This window comes from Solanum stenotomum, chromosome 3 (assembly GCF_019186545.1).
Source record: "Solanum stenotomum isolate F172 chromosome 3, ASM1918654v1, whole genome shotgun sequence".
Classification (NCBI taxonomy): Eukaryota; Viridiplantae; Streptophyta; class Magnoliopsida; order Solanales; family Solanaceae; genus Solanum; species Solanum stenotomum.
Window position 1 is genome coordinate 24,525,543 of NC_064284.1, and position 6,000 is coordinate 24,531,542.

The 6,000-nt window shown below is 39.4% G+C and overlaps 1 pseudogene; it reads left to right on the plus strand.

The window, feature by feature from the left end:
• Positions 1-5,631, plus strand: part of LOC125858789 (uncharacterized) — a 30,494-nt pseudogene extending 24,863 nt beyond the window's left edge.
• Positions 5,632-6,000: the final 369 nt, after the last annotated feature.

A 6,000-nucleotide genomic window follows, 5' to 3' on the forward strand; every position in this document is an offset into this window, starting at 1 on the left:
CCTTGATTCGTTTTTAATAGTGTTTATTGATGACATTTTTGTTTATTCGAGAAGTAAGGAAGAGCGTGCCGACCATCTTCGTATTTTTCTGGGTGTTCTGGGGAAACAAAAGTTGTATGCGAAATTTTCTAAGTGTTAATTTTGGTTGACTTCAGTTGCCTTTTTAGGGCAAGTAGTTTCAAAAGAAGGGTAATGGTAGATCCCCAAAAGATTGAAGTTGTTAAGAATTTGGTTCGACATAGCTCTATGACTGAAGTTAGGAGCTTTGTGGGGATCGCTAGCTACCATCATCGGTTTGTGGAAAACTTTGCTTCTAGTGCCACACATTTGACAAATTTGACCAAAAAGGAGGTACCTTTTGAATAGACTGAAAAATGTGAGGAGAGCTTTCAAAATCTCAAGACTTTTTTGACCACCACACCTATTCTAGCACTATCGGTTGAAGGTAAGGATTTTATAGTTTATTGTGATGTTTCACATTTGGGTTTGGGTGTTGTGTTGATGCAGGATAAAAATGTCATAGCTTAGGCATCGCGGCAGTTGAAGGTGCATGAGACGATTTATCCAACCCATGATTTAGAGTTGGCATCGGTAGTGTTTTCTCTTAAGATCTGGCGGCATTACCCCTATGGTGTTAAGTGTGAGGTATTTACTGATCATCGTAGTCTACAACATGTTTTCACTCAAAAGGATCAGAATTTCAGACAGCAAAGGTAGATGGAGTAACTCAAGGATTATGGTCAGTATCATCCAGGTAAGGCTAATGTAGTGGCAGACGCGCTAAGTTGGAAAGCAGTAAGTATTGGTAGTTTAGCCTGCTTGAGTGCATCTAAGCGACCTTTAGTTAAGGAAATTCAGACCTTGGAGTCTAAGTTCATGCAAATGGGAATCTCAGAGAAAGGTGGGATGTTAGCTAGTATTGAAGTAAGGGCCACATTCATCGAGGAGATGAAGGCCAAACAGTTTGAGGATTAGAATTTGACTGAGCTCAGAAAGAAGACAGTGTCTGGCAAGGCACAAGAGACCACTCTTGTTAGCGAGGGGTGCTCAGTTTTAAGGGAAGGATTTGTGTTCCTCAAGTAGATGACTTGATTCAGAACATGTTGACAAAATCCCATGGTTCGCGATATTCCATTAATCCGGGTGTGACCATGATGTTCTGAGATTTGAAGCAACTTTATTGGTGGCCTGGCATGAAGAAAGATATAGCGGAGTTTGTGGCTAAGTTTCAAAATTGCCAACAAGTAAATTATGGGCATGAAAATCCTGCAGGTTTGCTTCAAAGAATGTCAATTCCGGAATGGAAGTGAGAAATGATAGTTATAAATTTCGTGGTTGGTCTTCCCAAGACTTTGGGAAACTTTGATTTTATTTGGGTAGTGGTTGACAGATTGACTAAGTCAGCCCATTTTATTTTGGTCGGAATAGATTATAATGCTCAATTGTTGGCTAAAGTTTATGCAAAAGAGATAGTAAGGCTGCACGGGGTGCCCCTTTTCTATCATCTCAGACTGTGGTATGCAAATCACTTTTAGTACAACTTTCCATCCACAGACGGACGGGTAATCTGAAAGGACAATCAAAGTGTTAGAGGACATGTTGAGGGCCTGCATGATCGAGTTTGGAGGACATTGGGATAAGTTCCTACCTTTTTGCGAGTTCTCTTACAATAACAGTTATCACTCCAGCATAGATTTTGCACCGTTTGATGCACTTTATGGGAGGAGATGTAGATCACCCATAGGATGGCTCGAGTCTGGAGATGTAAAACCTTTGGGGGTTGATTTAGTGAAGGATGCTCAAGATAAAGTGAGGAGTATTCAAGCTAACATTTTAGCGGCCCAACGTAGACAGAAAATACTTATCAAAAAGTAAGTGTGGATCCTCTATATAATAATTAATCCCCAAAATGGGGAAAAAACAATTCCCAAAAACTTTAATAAAATCCCTAGCGGTCATATCTAAAGTCAAACGCCACCCAACGTAGGGAATATAGTATGCAGACTATAAGGTAAGAGACATGGCATTTCAGACTGGTGACAAAGTTATTCTTAAAGTATCACCCATGAAAGGGGTGATGAGATTCAGCAAGAAGGACAAGCTAAGTTCGTTTTATTGGTCCCTTTGAGGTTCTCAACTGTGTAGGGACAGTGTCTTATAGATTGGCTCTACCTCCTAACCTATCGGGAATTCATCCGGTATTTCATATGTCCATATTGAAGAGATATCATGGAGATAGGGAATACATCATAAAATGAGACTCAGTTGTGTTAGACAAAGACCTTCAGTATAAGGAGGAACCGATTGCAATCCTAGATCGTGATGTCCGAAAGTTGAGGACCAAAGAGATTAAGTCCGTGAAAGTTCAATGAAAACATCGTCTAGTTGAGGAAGCTACTTGGGAGATCGAGAAGGACATGCGAAACAAGTATTCCCAGTTGTTTGTCGATTCAGGTACTACTCCACTCTTACTTTAGCTTGATTGCCTAAGTTGGTCACTCGGGGACGAGTGATGGGTAAATTGGTATCTATTGTAACGACTTGTTCCCATCGTTATAGAAAAGCCGACGAGGAAAAAATTTGAGCCGAAAAACTTTTTGGTAGTAACTTGAAATTTCCTAGCCTAGTCCAGATTTAAACTAAATTGGAGTCAATGAGGTCTAAGAAAATCTTGTAACAAAAGACAGGTCTAATATGGAATGTGATTACATGAGTAGATAGCTAAAGACAAAAGGAACTCGTACAACTTTACAAAATCGAATTCAGGAGAGTAAAACGCCTAAAACCGATCTTAACGTGAATGGGTACTTTCTGAGTGTCATGGGATAAATGTGTGTTGTGAAATGGGGGTTTGGAACTTATAATCCAACTCACTGGTTCTGTGCAAGCCGCTGTGGTGGGATTATTCTCGCCAGGGTGGGGCCGTTGTGGCGGGATATAAGTCGTCATGGCGGGCCAGTCACGAATTAAGTCGGAAATAAATCCCAAAACGTTATTATTCTGCAACATTCTATCTTGAGAGATAAATAACAACCCAGGGATATTTCTTGAAGGTTTTCCACCTCTTCTAGCACCAAAGGTAAGGTTTTTACTCCCTGAATCCATGTTTCGATTCGTAGAACTTAGTTTCTTGGGTAATTATCAATGGGAGGGTTTTGATCTGGGAATTATGGTGGAAAAAGGCCTTCATCTGGGAATGGGGACCAAGGGTTTGACCTAGGGTTGATATTATTGATTATGATCCGGGTAATTTGGTCTTGTTTATTGATCCTCGCGTTATAGTGATTGTTTGTAGACCAAGAACAAGTGGAAAGAATTCAAAAAGGGAAGAATCAAGTTTCTTAGGGGTTCAAGCTTTGTTCGAGATAGTTGATGGTTGTGATTTCATATTGGTGTGATGTATGTTAGTAATTACTTCGTTTTAATGCATGTATGTATGCGAACGTTGCATTATTGAACACACTAATTGTAAATGAGTATAAATGAAGAATTGTATGCCATGAATTAACTCTCGATTATATGATTATGAGAATGTACGTTGTGATTGTAATTGTGGCTTGTTGAGTGGATCGGGTGCTATGTTCCAACACACTAACTTGGATCGGGTGCCACGTTCTGGCGCATATATAGGATCGGGTGTCACGTCCGGCACACTAACTTGGATCGGGTACCACGTACCAATACACTAACAGTTTGGGTATGGGTTCCATGAGAGGACCATTGACTTGGCATATATGTGTATTATTGAGAATATGGAATTGTACATTGATTCTGAAATGATGACTAATATTGTATATGTTTGGTATATACCTATTTTATAATGTTACGGTTACCTGCATGTATTTCACTTATTGGATAGCCGCGTGATCCTACCAGTACATTGTGGTTGTGTATTGATACTGCACTTGCTCGTTTTTTGTTGAGTACAGGGCATCATCAGGCGGCTACTGACAGACCTCGTCTAGAAGATCAGTGATCAATTGAATTCAACGGTGAGCCAGTTCTTCCAGGCTGCCATGAGTTATTGTTATGTTTAGTCCATTTCGATTCGGACTTAGACTAGTACTTTAGATTTTCTTATGTTTAATTGGGTTGTACCCATTTCCTTTAGACTTATGGTTCCTTGTTAGAGTTTTGGTACATTTATTTTCAGGATCTAGGGAATAATTTCCACAATGTTTTGTTAGATCTTTTGGAGTTTATGGGAACTCTACTTGACTCTTGCATTTAAACCTGCTTTTGTATCTTTAAATGCCTTAGTTTTTTATTACGTTGTTTAGTTCTTTGGTTAGCTAATTAGTATTAATGGTTCTCCCACCGGAGGGTTAGTGTGGGTGTCAATCACGACGATCTGGGTCGTGACATTAAGTGGGGGTGTAGATGAGTCGGGAATTTTGACTCATTCAGGGCTTAATATTTAAGGAATTAGTTTCCTCAATGCCTATTTTATGCTCATAACTGATGTTAAAATATTAATTTGCAGCAATGAAGGCAAAAGAGAAAGGCAAGGACATTACAAGGCAAGTAGGAGCGAAAAAGCTGAAAAAGTTAAAGGAAAGCAAGGCTGGTACGTGCCAAAGCCACTCGACGAGTCACCGAGTAGACCTTCAGCTCGCCTAAAGTTCCAGCAGGCCAGCCCATGGACAAGACCAACCTTGGCGATAGGAGAAGTACTTTGGCGATTCGTTGAAAGTGCATAGTGAAGCTAATGAACTCGCCAAAAGTTATAGAAAGGAGATGGTGCAAGGCTATGTCAAAAAAGAGATGAAAGAGGCACTCAGCGCATTGCCGACCAGGTCAGTGAAATCCGACTTACTTCGCCGAGTGACTCTGATGCTAAAATTTGAGAACGTATAAATGCAATTTTCAAAAGAAGAAGAAGGAGTTCCAAAAAATAGTCCAGTTCCCACATTATCCAGTTCTGGATTTTTTATCTTCAATATTCTAAACATTGTTCTTACAATTTTTGAGTAGAGATTTAGGGTTTGTTTAATTTTTAGCTTCAATTTAAGCATTTGGAGACTTGTGGATTGTTGCCCAATCTGACGGAAAACATAGTTGGTAACAATTTCTTGTTCTTTATTATGTTTGGCTAAAAAAAACATTCTTAGGGGTGTGATTATGTAGTTTAATGTTTCAATTAGCTTATAAGTGTTACTATTTACTTATTTTATTGTTGATTTGAAGTGGGTTCAATTAATAGTTTGTGTTTTAATTGATGAATTATAGTTGCAAATACAATTCTAGTCTAGTACTTTAAGCTTGCTTGAGAAAGAGGTATTAGAGTTAAAACTATTAGTTGATGATTGTAGTGATTGTGTTATTGCTGATTTAGCTTGAGAAAGTGGGTATAAATGCAATCCTACAAATCTAGCTTCAAAAATGAGATTGATTAAGGTATTGGGCTGCTAATTTGTGTTGGGTTTATACTTGTTAGTGACTGCCTACACTTAGAATTGGATGAAGTGTAGTTGAGCGTTATTAGTTTCTGAGGTTGTTGTGGATGCCAAGATTGTTGTTGATGATGAGACTGGGATGGTCGATGAGGAGTTGTCTGAGGAGACTAATGAGAAGGAGCTGAGAGCTGAGACACTAACCACGTTGGATGAGACCGAGGAGGTCATTCTTTAGGCTGCACCGAAGAGATATCTTTGAGATAATTCATAGGTTAAGTCTAATAGAGTCACTTGAGATTCTACCATACCTTATGTTGCTGAGACGGGCACTAATGCCCTTGTTGAGCCTCACATGCCACCTCTAGTGATCCTATTATCGAGCATTGATGCCCCTCTTGAGGCTTTACCTCTGAGACTCCAAATGAGAGTGCACCACATGCATAGCATGTTAGGGGGGACTCTTTCTCTCAGCCTCCCAGTACTCTTACTTATTTTGCATTGAGGACACTACATTCTATTTTTGGTGGGGTGAGGGCCTTCGTGCCAATATTGTCTTGTTTTATTGTATTTTGTTATTTCATATTTTGAACAATTATAGTTTGAT